General features: G+C 34.4%; 1 protein-coding gene across 5 annotated transcripts in view; it reads right to left on the bottom strand.

Annotated features, from left to right (window-relative positions):
- The window catches only part of GRIK2 (glutamate ionotropic receptor kainate type subunit 2), a 413,364-nt gene that overhangs the window by 142,756 nt on the left and 252,955 nt on the right, over positions 1-17,653 (bottom strand). The window lies entirely within an intron of this gene.

Raw genomic sequence — 17,653 nt, forward strand, 5'->3', positions numbered from 1 at the left:
AAGAGCACTGAATCTTGTTTATCTTGACTTTAGTAAGTCTTGACACTGTTTTCTGTAATGACAAATTGATGAAGTACAGACTAGGTAAGAGGACAATTGAGAATGAATGAAAACCATCTGAGCTGCTGGACTGATTAGAGGCATGAAGTCTAGCTGTAGATCAGTCACTAGTGGTATACCAGGGGTCAATACTAGCACCAATGTTTTCAATATATTTATTAGTGAGCTGGATGAGGGGACAGAAGGCACCCTCAGCAATTCTGTAGATGATACAAAACTGGGAGGAGTGGTTGATAGATGAGAGGGTTATGCTGCTATTCAAAAGGACCTCAAAAGGCTGCAGAAGTGTGCTGCCAGGAGTTTCAGGATGTTCAAATAAGGAAAATGCAACTGGGAAGCATACACCCAGGCAACAGTACACATGCTGGAGACTGATTAGGAAGGCTGATCAGCAGGGTAGCATCAGGCAGAACATTGCTCACTGTTCAAGGGAGGTGATCTTTGCCATCTGCTCTGCACTGGTGAGATATATCTAGAGTGATAGATCCAAGTCTTGGCTCCCTGGTACATGAGGGACAGGGACATACTGGAGTGAGATCAGCAAAAGGCTACAGAGATGAGTAAGAGACCTGCCATACAAGGAGAGGCTGAGAGATCTGAGACCATTTAGCCTGGACAACAGATGGCTCAGGGGAACCTGATCAACACAAAAAGCTGGTACAGGGGAGTGTCGCGCTAATGGGTGTAGCCGATTAACAGTTATGGGTCTGGTCGGATTCAGGATACTGAACTCTCATGATCACAATTCTCCAACAGCTTAACATACACTCTAGTCGCGCTCAATGAGAACTATCAAGGCTAGGAACAATGCAATTAAGTGCAATTTATTACAGCAACAGGTACACAGGTTCTTTGGATTGCTGGCGATAATTTACTGTCTGCAAAAGCAAGCTAGCATGCATGAAATACACAGGTGCACAGCCTGGAAATTAACACGTTAAAAGGCACAAAGACTCTATAGAGATTTCTAAGTTTCCGTGGAGACACCCAGTAAAACCAAGTGTTCAAATCTCACCCAAAGGCGTCCCAATGCGGGGGGCAAGAGAGGCTCAGCCCATCGACTGATCCCAGAAGTCAGGAAGTCCATGTGATGGTATATTCCCTTGTGATGGTATCTTCCCTAACATCCCCTCTCTCTTAGTTCAATTTATATTATTTTATATCTTTTAGGTGGAGCCTGACTGAATCTATTCAAGCATATCTTAGTTATGATTGGTGAAAAGTTTTCCCGTCTCCGTTTAAAGGTATAGCATCTAAGGTTGGAAGCCTAGAGAACGCTCAGGTAATGCAGCTACGCCCTACCCTGAAAGCCTCTTCAATGCTGTACATTTTCTTTAAAAATGTGAATATTAGTTTTATTTTCCTAGTTACTTTAAGCAACTACACCACAGGGAGTGAAGAAGACAGATCCAGACCCTTCTCAGTAGTATCTAGTGAAAGGAGAAGAAGCAATGGACAAAACTGAAATGAAGGAAATTTCATTTAAACATAAGAAAAAACAACTTTGCATTCAAAGAATGGTCAAATACTACAGCAGGCTGACCAGAGTGGTTGTGGAGTTTCCATCCTTAGAGACAGTCAAAACCTGATTGGATGTGGCCCTCAAGAAATTTCTCAGATATTACAAGAAATTAAATTTTAAAATATGGCATTTATCATATATCTCTTATTTCTATGTTACTGGTTTAAACTGGGGAAAAAAGTGAAAAAAAGAAAACGTACTTGTCTGATGGCTCCACTACAAAACAATTTTCTTACAGATACCTTTAAGTGATAAATTTCTATATTTAGATAAAGAAAATAATTCAACAGATGTTCTGCAGAAAACATGGTATCAAGTTACATACAGGACCATTAAATCTAATATTAAAATGTGGTATTTCTCAGTTCCATAGAGCATGGTGAGTACAACTGCACTCTTTGGTTATGCCTATTCTATTCTATTCCAGGCACAATTGAATGACACCTGAAACTGTGTTCCAACTGTAATCTAAGCTGCTTTGTCAGCAAAACTCTACCACCTTTATGCAGGTTTCTAATAGCAACTAACTCGATTAGTCCAGAGACGAACAGTGATGCTACTGCGTTTTTTTCATAACTGACCCACTTTTTCCTTATTATTATGCTATAAAAATAATACAAGTGTAGACCATACAATAGTTTTGTCTTTATAATTTGGAATTATCAAATATGATAGTATTACATTAGTTCTCTTAAGGGCTGGAAAGATCACTATCAAAGTAACTTTAAAATCATCAGACATGGAACTGACAGAGCTGAATGCTGCATGAGACTTTGAAAGGGCTTCATTAGTTTTAGTTAGTTCCTGGTAAACCGTTAAAAACCTAATGAATATAATTAATTACTACGCATTTTAAGAATGAATTGAGAATTTGTATATGATAAGATTTTTTGACAAGACACTTCTAGAATAAGAAAGAGTTCATGATTCCATGTAACAAAAAGAAAATATATATATATTTAAATGTCTTGTATTTTTAAGGAGCAATCCATCATGCCTCAGACACAAAATAGTTTTCTTGTTAACAACCTATTTTCAATACTAAAAAAAATTCTTTCATTCAGTTTATTGTGTACATTTCTAACCAGAGCAAGAAGTAAAAAATATTTCTTCAATCTTAATACTTTTTTAACCTTAAAAAAAAAAAACAACTTCTAACCATTTTTAAAACTGCATGCCTTTTTATATATAAAGTATTATCTTAGTATGTCAGTCAGTTATACAGTTTCCTGAGTAAAAAAATTTCTAACAAGTGTTCATATTGCTTCTCAGTCTCTACTGGCACTTTATTAATACTAAGCCACACACACAAACAAAAATATACATCCATTCTTTAAAGACACATATGCTATTATAAGGTATGCACATATGTATGTATATATATATACATATTTCATATTTCATATATTCTCAGGATACTTGGGAAGAGAATTTGCTCATCTTTAAAGTTACCACACATTACTGCTAATCAGGCTCTCAGAGGTAAGGAAAAAGGTGACTGTGCAAACCAATTTCAAGCACTTGTGGAAAAGTTGCATGACTTTCTTCCAACATACATACAGACAGACAGACACAGAAAATCAGTTTCATTTGATATATTTTGTACTTAAGTAAGGCTGTGCAGCCTTTTAATTTTCTTAAACATCTGTTTAATTTCTAATTTAATTAAACAGCTGTTTATTTTTCTTAAACAACTAATATAACTTTGATGCTGCAAAGATAACAGTTCAGAATTAATACCTCTCATTTTCCCAAATGGTATGGCTGACATTGTATCTTGGGCATCATTCCCAGAGGCACATTTCTGCCAGCACATCCTGAAACTGCTTTATAAAAATGCTATGTTGAAAGCTGACATACTCCAGAATTCCACTGTCCATCCTCCTCACTCTCTATGAAATGTTGAGATGTTTTGAAATTCTTTGGAAATGAGCGAAAGATAAATTGCAACACAATACTTCTGAATCTTTTTGCGTGTTTGCTTTTAGTATCAGAAACAATATTAATAATATTATTTTGTTGTGCTTTCTTTATGAATATACTTAGTTGATTTATACAGGTCATCTGCAAGTCTTTCAAAATCCTTCACTTACCACCTCCAAATAAGGAAAACCAAAGCAGAGGCTACGGATCAATATTTCTTAAGAGCACGCACTGTGACAAGTTTGAAGTTATGAGTACAATTTATGAATCCCTGATCTACCAAGCCTGTAATCAAACTTTTTAATCATTACTTCTGGAAGGAATAAGGTTAAAATAAGATCTGAGTAGGAAGAGAGGAGGAGTAAAGGAAGAGTGGGAAAACTGGTACCAATCAATTTTCCCAGTACAGCTGATCTTTATTTTGATCTTTGTGGTGATCAAGCATTGTACACAGAAGTACAGATACTGTAGAAAGAGACTGAAGGAACAGATCCATGACAGATCCATGGATCAGGAACATGAAAAGATCCAGTAAAAATAACTGACTGAAGATTTGTTAATGAAAAACAGAATTGCAGGTCACCTCATTGGAGAAAAAGCACGTATTTGAGCAGAGAATTATTTGTTTCATCAATTTTCTCCAGGTAATTTAATTTCTATTAAATGGGGCCAACCCCAATGACCAACCTTTTCTGAACCAGACGAGTCAAAATAAAAATGTAGAAGCATGAAGTTACCCAATAAAATGGACAGGTTCCAATAGAAATAAACTCTGCTATCAGGGAATTCTAATTTTCACATATATTTCACTTCAGCAGACATATACATACAAACAATAATCCTCATATTATTTTCTATGACTCTTCACTGTCATTGTAGAAACAAAAATGATTGTAAACATCAGGTAACTGTAGGAATACAAGAAAAAATGAATGTTATTAAGAATATAGCCCTAGCCCAGGATCCAACCACGATCCAATTCCTAATCATTGCTGAAAGCAATGATGATGCTTGAGCTAGAATGATCTTTTGGAGTTTCATTTGAAACGCTTTACTTCACTGCACTGATAGGCTATGATTCACTTCACTGTCAATGCACTGAAAGTGAATTCCAATTATTCACTGTAAAATTTGTATCTGTCACTGCAACTTCATCATTTTATATAACCAATTGCATTAGCCAGGCATGTCCATATAGTTAACAACAATTATAAATGGGGATTACACTGGTTAGACTTAAAATATGCTCTGTATTAACACCTACACACTGTTTATTTCAGTCTCTAAAATATTCATCTTTAATATACACTTGATTTGGCCCATTGCTAGCAACTTCTCATTTGAAATGATTCCACATCATTTTCCTAAATAGCATAATGACTATAACTGAGTACACCAAAATAAATAAATAAATTAAATAAATAAATAAATAAATAAATAAAATATAAAAGGTATAGAATATTGCCTAAACTTCATCCATGTTTCAAATGAAATACTGCCATCTAGGAGATTGTCAGAAGACAGAGTATGGATGTTGCAGCAAATAAGTTTGATTCTTTGGTAATTTGCTGATTGTATTTAGTAAGACTGATGGAAGGAAAAAGGAAAAAAATAAAAAAGAAGAAAGGTTATTTTTGCGTAGCACAGAAAAATTATTTTGAAAGAAAAAGGTTAATCAGTAATGCTTAAAATTGTGAAAATTAAAAGGAAAACCATAATCCCCTAACTGTACTAAACAGATATTAGGTACAGTGTTAAATGAACAGGAAGGAATTCTCAGTCCTCAAGAAATTTCAGATAGACTAACCGTCCTTTATATACCTAAGTACAAATAATCAGAAAAAAATCCACAGATCTCAGAGAACTTAGTGCGAAGATGCTACTACGATGGACTTTTGGCATCAAATAACTAAGAAAATTTTGTAAACATACAGGATGTGATCATCTCAAAGGTTGTGATAATCTCAAAGGTTGCACAATATAATTTATTATTATTAAGCAAAAGTGTATGCATTATTATTTTATGTGTTTTACTGTAATACTAGAAATATTGCTGGATCATGTTTTATTAAATGCAAATGCTGTGGAAGTTCCTTGCTCTTCTGAAAATAAATGATTACTGTCAACTGCTCTTTTGTTGAAAACTGCAACTTCATTCTGTCCTTTGCTTGAAATCCGTAACACACGTTTTGCCTGCAATTTAATATGAAATTCATAGATGCACTTCTTTTTTGCTTTGCACTGAATTAATAGGTGTATTTTGAACACTTGACTATACTGCTTCTGGCTTAGGATTTCTTTGTTTGACATTTTACAGTTGTTTTTTTTTTTCTTGGCATTTTTTCCTGGATTTCTGCAATGCTTGACACTGCACTGTATCTTGAGCATGTCTCTTTTCAGCATAATATTCAATCTGACTTAGGATCTGTTTGTACATTTTTACATGGGAATATAATATAAAGTCTTTATGAGAGAGTGAGTAAGTAGAAATAGCTGCATTTAATTAATTAGCACTTAATTAAGTGCTATCTTGTAAGTGACTATAGCAACCAATGTTTGACTTTTGGTTTGAAGTAACAGTAAAGCTGCAATTGCTAATAATTCTATGGTCATGTAGGAAACAATTTCTTTGATCTTTCACCATTAAAATAAAAACAGCAACAACGCAAAAATGGAAGACTAGATGCTAGGGAGTATGGCATATCTGACTGAATTACACTGATAAATTCAGACATGCAAGAGAAAAATTTGCAGAGAAGTTCTGTAAGACTATGAATATTTTGTCTGCTTTAAGAGGGAAAAAAAAAAAAGAGGCTCAAGCAACAAGAGAAACATAGTTAGTTGCTTGTTAGGGAGACACCTGCTGCTGCTCATTCAACTTGGGACAAATGACATTGGAAATAAAAGGTCAGAGCACTTGAAATTGTGGATTAATGAATTAGCAATTAGAATGAAGGGCATAAAAAGCACACATGATATTTTCTGGCATATTACAAATTTTCATAATAATTATCCTGTAGACCCCCAGGACAGATTTCAGAAAGAAATGGAATGCTGCTTTCATGAAAATAATAATCACTGGGAGATAATATGAATATTTAGAGCAATAAACATACACATAAAAATACACTACAGGCACTGAACATTTGAGGAATTATTGATACTTTATCCTGAGACAGAATAACTGTAAAGAGTTGGAATACTATTTATAAACATTAAATAATATGAATTAGTACCTTTGTTTAAAGAGAAAGTAATGCTGGAAAACCACCAACCAAGCTTAACAAATAAAACTGATGATTACTGGAAATGTAGAGAAGAATGGTTCAGCATAGAACAGTAATGCTTAATCTGCAAGGTAAATAAATGTATACCCAAAAAAAAAAAAAAAAAAGTGCACTCAGAACTGATAGCCTTCAAATGGCTGAAGTGATCAGGATAGGGATAAATTATAAACAAAACATAAGATGTCTGAAAACATGATGACCCAACCCTGGAGGTGTTCAAGGCCAAGCTGGATGGGGCCTTGACCTACCTGATCTAGAGGGTGGCATCCCTGCCTATGGCAGGGAGGTTAGAACTAGATGATCTTTAAGGTCCTTTCCAACCCTAGCCATTCTATGATTCTATGAGCAGATAAGGAAGGACATTGAGTAGCTAGAGCTTATACAGAGAAGAGCAATGAAGCTGGTGAATGGACTAGAAAACAAGAGTTATGAGGAGCAGCTGAGGCAATCAGGGTTGGCTTGTTCTGGAGAAGAGGAGACTGAGGGCTCCTTTGCTCTCCAGGTAGTTATAATCTGGAAGGATGTTGCAGCAAGGATGGTATCAGTCTCTTTTTTCAGGTGACAAGTGATAGGATGCAAGGAAATAGTCTCCAGTTGTGCTGGGGAGGTTTAGATTGGACATTAGGAACAATTTATTCACAGAGAGGGTGCTTAAACACTGGAACAGGCTGCCCAGAAACGTGGCAGACTCCCCATCCCTTGTGGTATTTAAGGGACATGGTTTAGTGAGAGGACTTGGTCAGGTTGATGGTTGGACTTGGTGATCTTGAAGGTCTTTTCCAACCTAGATGATTTGATGATTCTATGACTAGAAGACTGAAATAGAACCAGTAATATTTTAAGTATATACAGAGAGTATAGAAAAAGGGAATTATGTCATTGCTTTTTAAAAAGAGTGTAAGCAAAAATAGAATAAAATGTTAAGATGTTAAAAAATCACGTTAAAACTACAGAATAAATAAGTAGGTGTCTAGCTTACTATTTATCTATATTTGCTAGTGCTGCTGGTTCAAGAAAAAATACCACAACTGCAGACTCGCCAAACTACTGAGTAGTTACTAGAATATTATCCTTTGAAACATCGCACCCCTAAAGGATCAGAATTCAAATCTTACATTGAATATGACAAAAGCTTTGCGTGATTTATCATGCAACACCTCAGATTTAGTTGCAGCTTTATGCTAGTTTAGACCGGGGATTTGGGGGGGGGGGGGGGGGGGGAAGTAACCAGTCTGATACAGTTTGTCAAGAAATGTAACCTAATTTTTTAAAACCTAAATTTTGTAAACAGCTTAGACTTCTCTGTAAGTGCTATGCTCAATGTATCCCATGTGAATTTGTGCAAAGAAAGGAGTAATTATTATAAAAGTGTGAAAGCCATATAGTTGAACAGGACATTTTGTAACGAAATCTGTAACATGCAAAGATGACCGGCTAGCTCCAAAATCAAGGCATATTTATAGATTCTGGTGGTGAAAATCATTCCAAGACAGGTCAAATACTATGCTTTCGGCTGAGCTGAGTATCTTCCTCTCAATTATATTCGGAAACATTCAAACTAAAACCCAATGAGTGATTTGTGACTGCTCAGTTTATTATATGTTATATATGGAGATTTCCTCAGTGCAGTAGAAGACATTAAAATATTTCTCTAGAATATCATCAATTTAGATGATGTTTTAACTAAAATTTTAGTTTTCAAAGCAAATTTTCTTTAGCCTTGCTTCTAGGCCTTGAAACCCCTTTCCTGAAGGAGTCTTCAACACTTTCCACCTTCATTTAAAGAATTCAGATGCCAAGCTTATAAACGTTACATTTTCTACTACACTCACATGATCACTCACTCCCCTTTCTGTCATTAAAGATCCATGTAATTTTTCTTTGCCACTTTTGAGCAGTAGTACTTACGTTCTCTCCGTTTTCTTACATATTTCTCTGAGCCTAAATAGCCTGAACATTCCTTGCCATAAGAAATGAAAAATTACATTTCGTCCATGAAAGTAATTTTTAGTGATGAATAATATTATGCATCATGAAAACACTCGCATAAACAGAAGTCATATATTTTCACTGTATATGTATTTATATATTAGCCTTATTAATCCCATTTTGGAATGTGAAACAAGTAAATGCAAGCTGGCTGGCTGTTTTAATTTTTATGATGAATAGATTTGGTTACATGACAACTAAAAATGGGGAGAAAAAAGTAAGGTTCAATCTAAGAAACAAGATGATTTAAATAAAGAACTTTAAGATAATTTATCTTATGCTATTAGACTACTAAAAATATTTCATCATACTATACAACCAGATGAAAGATGAGAGTTCTATCTAGATGGCTTAAACAATCTATTTAAAGGTACATAAAAACTAAGAACACACACAGAAAAATCTCATTATGAAAGTGCTGCTAGCAAATTTACTATTTACTTTCTTAATGGATAAAGGTTCTCAGCCAGCTGCTTTTTCACAGCTCCTAATACAAACATGGTAGGTAATGGGAATAATGAAAATAAGTAATTAGGAAATAGAATCATTTAGTGACAAAACAGCTATGTCCATTTCATAAATAAGGACAGACATTCAGAAAAAAAAAAAAAAAAGAGTATACTTCATTAAGAGAGGAATTTATCTAATCACACTTATTGATAGTAATTAATAAATAGTAATGAAAAACAAACAAACAACAACAACAAAAAAGATGAACACACAATGAATGCTGTAGCAAATGCAATAGAAATATAATTTTGTAAAGACAGATTGTAACCTCCCAACTGTTTCCAGCAAGACATAAAGTGTGATCTAACACCAAAAGGCAGATGCCTGGGCACTGGTTCCAGCCCCTTTTTGAACTGGGTTAGAATTTGTGACATGCTATAAGGTGTTACCCTGCCTTTAACTCCTGCTCAGTCAAATTAAAGGGTGTCCCACAGGTCTTAAACGTACCAGAACTATGTGGGTGTCTTGGACAGCATAAGGAAGCTCAAGTCGAACCAGACGCTTTGGTGTGGGTTACGAACAAGAAATTCAAATTGTAACTGCTCAGCAATGGTAATTCCTGACCAAGGAATGATCTGGCATGGAGGGCAACAAGGCTTGACCCCAGAACAGGTAAACTGTCTGGAAGTTGAAATGTCAGAGACAGAAGACTCCATGTATGGGAGTAGTTTCCCTCGTTCATGAGTTAAGAAGTACCACAGTACTGTCTTTTAAGAATCAAGAAGTACCACAGTACTGTCTTGTAAGAATCATGAAAGGTGAGCATTCAGGGGCCACTTTAGGTGAACAGAAATAGCGTTGGGGCACAATCAAAACACTGGAATCAAACATTGGGTTAGGGCACCTGAAGCTGATGCTCCTATGGTTGGTGCTGGCGTAAGTATATATAAGGAATCAGTTCCTGTTGCAAATCTGTAAACTCTTTGTAGATCCGTTTATGGCTGTAGCATTCCGTTCAATGCATCTTCTTTTTTTTTTTTTTTTTTAAATCTTTTAGTATTTAATCACAAATGTGTGTTTAGTTCTCCTTGAGTACAATAAAAATTCCCCAGCAGTTACTGCTCAATCCACAGAATGTTAAACTCCCATTGCTGCTAGTGGAGGTCTGATCAACACAGATGATGTAGTCTAAAGGGCAGTTCAGCTAATCAAGCTCTAGAAAGGTGTTCTGGGTCTACTACCTGAGATACCTTGGATAGCCAACCTGTCCTCAAATGTGCTACTCCAGAATAGGATGGATGTCCTGTGTCACTTGTGCTGCCTTATGCAGATGTGGTTGAGATCATGGAGCATCTAAGCTGAATTACTCTGCTGGGCACTGCTTTACAAGATAAAACAGATTTCTCTCTTGACTTAGTTATGATTGTTTTTTACTAAGTATCCGTTGACTAAAACAGAAGCCTACATAGTTCTTGCTCCTATGGGTACCTTTTACTAAAACATTTATTTTGGCTTTTTTGTTATTAAGTCTCTCTCTGCCTGTCTTTTTATCTAAGGTACAAGATTTTAATCTGTGGAACTGTATTCAAGATAAAATTGATGTTATGAGGCTGGATGTAAGATGTCAAGTAGGTTCTAAAAATGTGTTTGAAAAAAGGAATTTCACATCAAAATCTTCCCTTCTCATTGAGGTACATCTGGAATTGTTATTATTTTAATTATGTAATAACACTGAAAGTAAAGGTAGGTCATATCAGAAATTACTTTTCACGCGTATTACATGAGCTGCCCTTGTTTCGTACAAATTCCACAGTTTACCCTCTCAAATGCCATGCTGCTCACAGTTACATTTCATTTTTTTAATGAGATAAAAATAACAAGACTTCCATAGTATTAATACTCTCATCAAATAATTTGACACGCACACAAGATACCTTAATGGACACCAGTCAAAGATACCCCTTCTCTGAACTTTTGAAAAACCCTATCTAATACTAGAGTTTTAATGTTATCACCAACTCTTTTAAGGAAAATTGTTGAATGTGTATTGTTTCTCTTCCTTCACAGAGTAGCAAAACTGAAAGTGCTAATTTCAAAGAGAAATTAACATATCATGAATTGATTGAAAAATATCTGTCAAAAGAATTTCTAATGAAAAAAGTGTTTTTGATAAAAAGTTGTAGTCAGTAAGTTGTCTTTTTTCTTAATTGATTTTTTTTTTTAACTGGGAAACCAAAAAAATATATATTTTGTGATGAATTTATTTCCAAGTTAAATTCTCTGTTGAAATGCAAACAATTTTCACTAATGTTTTCTGCAGAACCAGCAAAACACAAATAAAAATTCAAGGAATACTAATGATGGCCTCATGATTCAAATGGGAATAGGTGATATGGTTACAACAGCTACAAGAGCACAATTAGAAAAAAGCATGCATATAAAATGTTAGGTCAAACCAGTGAGGAACATGCAGCTCAAGAAATGGATTCATATACTTAGAAGACAGAAATAGGGTAGCTGCTACAGGCAAATATACAAAAGAAAGGCCTGAGTACTGTATGGGCAAGAAAGAAAACAAAGGTTGTTTTTCCAAGATATGGTAAGATGTGAATGCAGTCTCTCTGGAAAAGGAAAAAAAAAAAAAGAGGAAAGCACCTAAAATATCCTTTTTAGAGTCCTGAACTTTTATTAGAGTGTTGGTGTTATAAACAGTGGCAAGAATGAAGGAATATAAAAGACAAGTAAAAACTAATAAACTAAGTTTTGGCTACTTTCAATTGAATTTTTGACAGTAAGATAACCAAGACAAAGAGAGAAATCAGAGATGCAGGTTAGATGGAGAAAGATCATTAAAAAAATCTAGATTTTTTTTCAGAGATGTCAGTTAGAATAATTTATGATTGTTTATGAATGTTATGAATTATGAATGTTATGATACTCTCCTATTTATTTGTATTTTCTGATATATCATTATGTGACCATATTGTTAATTCATACTATGAATGATACTATGAATGAATGGAAAATATCTTAAAGAATCACCATTTCTGGATTGGAACTGATTATTTCATTGCTGTTAATGTGATTGGAATAAACATTCAAAAGACACATTCTAAACTTAAAGACCAAATAGTTTGAACTTAAAGACCAAATAGTTTGAACCATGTATTTCAAAGTAAAAAAGTAAAATCTTATAATACTTGTTCACCATTTTTCCATCGATACCAGTTTACCTTCCTTCTCAACAGCAGAGCATGCAAATGTTGCATTCGATTTGCAAGAATGCAAATAATGCATTCTCTGCACAATTTTCACTTTTTGAATCTCCGTGTGCTTCACTCTTCAGTTCCCCTCCCTTTTTTTTTTCCTAATGCTTGCCCAGCTGATATATGTTTAAACTATGAAAGCTATAATATTTTTAAAGAAATACAAAATGAATGTCAGTTCACAGTTACAAACAGCAACCACAAAGGAAGAGAGCTAACCTACTGTGCCAGCATCCTGAATTTTCCAACTTCAGGTAAATAAGGCAAAACAAGTTTTCAAGGTCACTACTGATATTCTATTCCTGCTGTAATAACTAGATCGTCATGTAAAATATTCTTCTTATTTGAACCAGATGATGAAGAGTAGCAGAACATTCTTTAGGGAACATCTAGGGCATACTGTGAAAAAATAACTAAATCATTCTGCGAAATACAGGAAGGAGGAGGTAATGTAACATGCTAACATGTTGACAATTTGTAACATTTTGACAAAAAATTATCATTAAATGAAGATGCTACAATCCAGTGATCCTCTGTGGGGAAATATTTTGACAATGGGGTAATAATTATTAATAATAAATATTAATAAATAACATTCAGTAAGTAGGAGCATATGAGTAAGTGTCATTAACTTAGGAGAATCCTTCGGGAAAAAAAAAAAAAACATACACACCACATACACAGTAGGGGTAAGGTGTTACACATAGCTTTGAAAACATCTCTGGGTATCATGTTTTCACTGATACAACAATGAAGCCAAAAGGAAGATAGAGTGCTGTAAAGACCACTGACAGACTGACAGTACATCAGGTTTTACTGTCCAGCACATGTAATCATAGAATCATAGAATCATAGAATATCCTGAGTTGGAAGGGACCCTTAAGGATCATCAAGTCCAACTCTTGATACCGCACAGGTCTACCCAAAAGTTCAGAACATGTGACTAAGTGCACAGTCCAATCTCTTCTTAAATTCAGACAGGCTCGGTGCAGTGACCACTTCCCTGGGGAGCCTGTTCCAGTGTGCAACCACCCTCTCTGTGAAGAACCCCCTCCTGATGTCGAGCCTAAATTTCCCCTGCCTCAGCTTAACCCTGTTCCCGCGGGTCCTGTCACTGGTGTTAATGGAGAAAAGGTCTCCTGCCTCTCGACACCCCCTTACGAGGAAGTTGTAGACTGTGATGAGGTCTCCCCTCAGCCTCCTCTTCTCCAGGCTGAACAGGCCCAGTGACCTCAGCCGTTCCTCGTAATGTTGGTGCAAAAAAAAAAACAATGCTCAATCTTTCTTTCTCCAACAGTCTTTAAATCTCTGCTATTGTAAAATTTTGAGATTTTCATTAATGAAGGAAGCATTTCATAATGAAGCTTAACTGTACTGCATTGCTTTGAAAATCTCATTTGATAGACCTTTTGCAAGAAAATTACAAGGAGGAAGACTTTATCAGCCCTTAAGGAGAAGAGGCAAGAAAAGCTCTTTAATCTTTCCTGACAAGGCTCTATGAGGCAGGTTTTGCTGTATATATGAAGAAAAGTAGTATACTACAAGCAATGTGATGAAACTGCATTTGGGGAAGCAAGTAAGAGGGAAAAAAAAAAGATGGAAAAAAAAAATAATTCCTTTGCTCATATAGATTTGTCTTTGTCTTAAGAAGGAAGCAACCAAAAATCTCTATAGTTGCTTATCTGAAGCTTTCATTAACTTTCAAATAGTAATACGAAGAGCTTGACTCTAGTCCTTCAGGAACATAAGTACCTAAAATTACGTGAAAAAAATAGCTAGTAAGAAGTTATTGTAGGAAATAACAAGTAAGAAGTTATTGTAGGCAGATGTCCCCAGGAGCATTTTAAACAGAATTATATAAATATCTGAAAGCTTTCTGTTATGGAAAGAATAAAAGGCCAATAATATTTTTATGGCCACTACTACTGTACTGGCTATTATACTAGCTACTATAAATATAAGCATTTTATATGGAAGTATTTACTGGTATGTAAGATATTGATTAAAAAAAAATCAAAAGATACTGAAGTGAAACACAAAGCTATGTCTAAAGTTAATTTAAATTAAGTAATGCTTTCCAATTGTCCAACTGCGTAAGTCTTACTTTCCTCCAAGCTGAAAATCCTTCTCTTCTGAGAAACGAAGGGAAGTTCCCATTTAATCCTCACATATAATAAAAGAGCAGTCATGATTTTAAAATTGGACCTTTTCTATAATTATTTATGAATCATAAAAGAACTGCAAGCCTTAAAGACAATTTGCAATGCATACGCTTTGCACTGTAGAAGAACCATTCAAACAAAGGGCCAAGAAAAAGAAAAAAAAAAAAAGGAGGGTTATTTTTAATGGTATATAATAGTAACAAATTACTTCCAGTGGATTTTTAACTTTCATTTATATCTCTGGGAAAATGTAAGATATTAGTTATTTGCCTGTTTCAGAACCCAACAATAAGAACATTTGGAAGTAACTTTGAAACTGTAAAGTAGACAAACAAAGTAAAGAAAAATTATGTTTTTATTCTATCAGTATCTGTTGTCTACATAATTTACACACTCACAATATCTATCTCATGTAATATGATACAGTGCCATAACAATTTTTTGGCACCACAGACCAACCTGAAATCTACATAATTTAGATCTAATCTAGTCCAAAACCAGTCCAATAAGTCTATCCTACTTTGAATGAAGTTCTTGAACCAAAGGCAGAAAGTCAGTATGAAGAACACTTCTTTATGAAGAATACATTCATGAAGGATGGAGGTACCTGGATTTTAGCATGCCCTACATCCCACCCTGAATATCTAAAAACTTTCTATTAAATTAAATGGGGGGGGGGGGGGGGGGGGGGGGGGCAGGAATGAAAAGAAATAATCCCCCATTGAGGCAAAGTAATCAGGAAGTTTAACTGGAGAAATTCCATTTGAAATGTTTTTACATGGAGATCTCATCTATACTTGTTGTCCTAGTATTTCTCTTCTTTTGCACTTATTGAGACCACTATCTTTTCCAAAAATAACTCATTTTCATTGAATTGTCAAAGGATACTAATCACTGAACTCACTGAACTCATTTTTTACTTTCAGTATTTATGATTTATTCAGAAGGAAACTAGTCATTGTTTGGAAACTAACATCAGAATGATGGCACATGAACACTGTAAAAAACAGTGAAAGAAAGGAGAAACACGAGTATACTATAGGAAAAGAGACTGAAAATACACAAAGCTTGATGCAAAGTCTTCAGTTTCTGTTCACACTAGAGAATTTCAAGCCTGAGATATACATGATATGCTAATCTCAGTTCTGATGGCATTATCCTTGTTTCACTTACACTGCCCATGCAATTATGTAAAGCAATGAAATGCAGATTCAAGCAGTTTGTTTAAACATTTAGATTCTATTTGATACTTTTTATCTTCTTAAAAATTGTGCATCTTCCTTTCTACACACATTATTCTACACACATAAAGAAATTATCCATCTTTTTGTTGAGTTACAAATGCTTCAAACTACCCTTGTGAACATATCTACTACAGAACAGTACCCCTTCTTTCTGTCTTAAGTGATTGACAGTTCAAATATATATAAAAAAAAAGATAAAAATAAATTCAAAAAATATTTTTCAAATAGATGTAGGTATTATGCTACACTGACAACTCTGTCTTTGCTCTGTTATTTTTTTTTGCTCTACTTATTCAATTAGAAACTCAGGTTGAAATATGTATACAGAATCATTTTACCTTTCCAAATGAAATAAAAATTGAATTCATTAATTCACTTTGTACAAAAGAAAACCTCTTTGGCACTTTAATAAATATGCTCTAAATAAAAAAATAATAATAATAAAAAAAAGACTGAAAAACTAAGCTGATATGTAAAGTAATCAAATACAAAAATCAAATGTAGTAACTATATGGAATTCTCTAAATACTTGTGAATCAGTTCTCAGGTCTGAAGTGTTTCTTCCTAAGAAAATGTATCAAAAACATGTACTGATGAACAGAAGGAGTATGCATGCATGAGTAATATGCATTTAATCAAACAGATTAGAAGATAAAAATGGATAAAAATACAGAAATTAAAAGGAAAATTTTAACTACTGAGAAATTGAGAGATTAGCAGAAGTCTATTACAACAGATTTTTTTCTTCTGAAGAACAGCTCTTTTACAATTTTTAGTTTAAAATTAAGAACCTTTACAATATATTACCTATTAGTTCAAAGAAAATAAAAGTTAGAAATTGAAGGGTTTTTATTGGGAAGTCTCAGCATAGCATGGGTGGCTCAACTTCCTAACCTCGCTATGATCCAGGCTAAAAGTTAGACCACATCTTCCATGACAGCATTTCAATGGGCAAAATGCATTTTAAGATTAGTTTAGTTTCAGCCTAGGGGAAAGTGGGACACGTTCCATTCTATGTTATCAAGAGGAAAGGATCAGGAAAGCTCCTGGCCTACATATTTCACTGCTGCAACTTCTTCAAATATGTTTTATTTCAAGATTACCTTAATGAAAAGGTTAGGAGGCTACACTAGCACTTGTTCAAGAAAACTATAGGTCTGAGTAACAAAAGCATAGCAAAATGATTTTTTTCTGAGCTTCTGAAGACTTATATAAGAAATACTTCCTCACTACTCATCCCAGTCCCATCAGAAAATTAGTTTCAAATGATGATACTACCTAACAGCCATCAAATCTAATAGCTATGCATGCCTGTGCATTTATATGTGTGAAATTACATATAGAGATGAAGATAGTCTAGCTAAAGATGTCTATTATGTACAATACATACACATATTTAAAGATAATATAACTATAACACTCCCACGCTTTCATCTTAAAAGTGTGAAGCTAGGCATAATCAACATCTGCTGCAACAACAATAACAAAAACAAACAAAAAAAAAGATTATTGTGTAGTAGGAAAGTACAAAGACAAAAACCCTTCTAATAAACATGAATATTTTGATTCGCACATGTTCTGCCCATCTGCTGAAATCTTACAGTAATTGGAGTGGGATTAGTGAATATTTTTCTTCATGCCATCGTTAGGAAGTTTCACTTGAATTAGCTATGAAGTAATCTCCCCTTCTTCCTACTTTAAATGATACTGATGTGTCAAACACATTTTATCTCAAGTTCTTTGATCAAAT

This window comes from Anser cygnoides, chromosome 3 (genome assembly GCF_040182565.1).
Source record: "Anser cygnoides isolate HZ-2024a breed goose chromosome 3, Taihu_goose_T2T_genome, whole genome shotgun sequence".
In the NCBI taxonomy this organism is placed as follows: domain Eukaryota; kingdom Metazoa; phylum Chordata; class Aves; order Anseriformes; family Anatidae; genus Anser; species Anser cygnoides.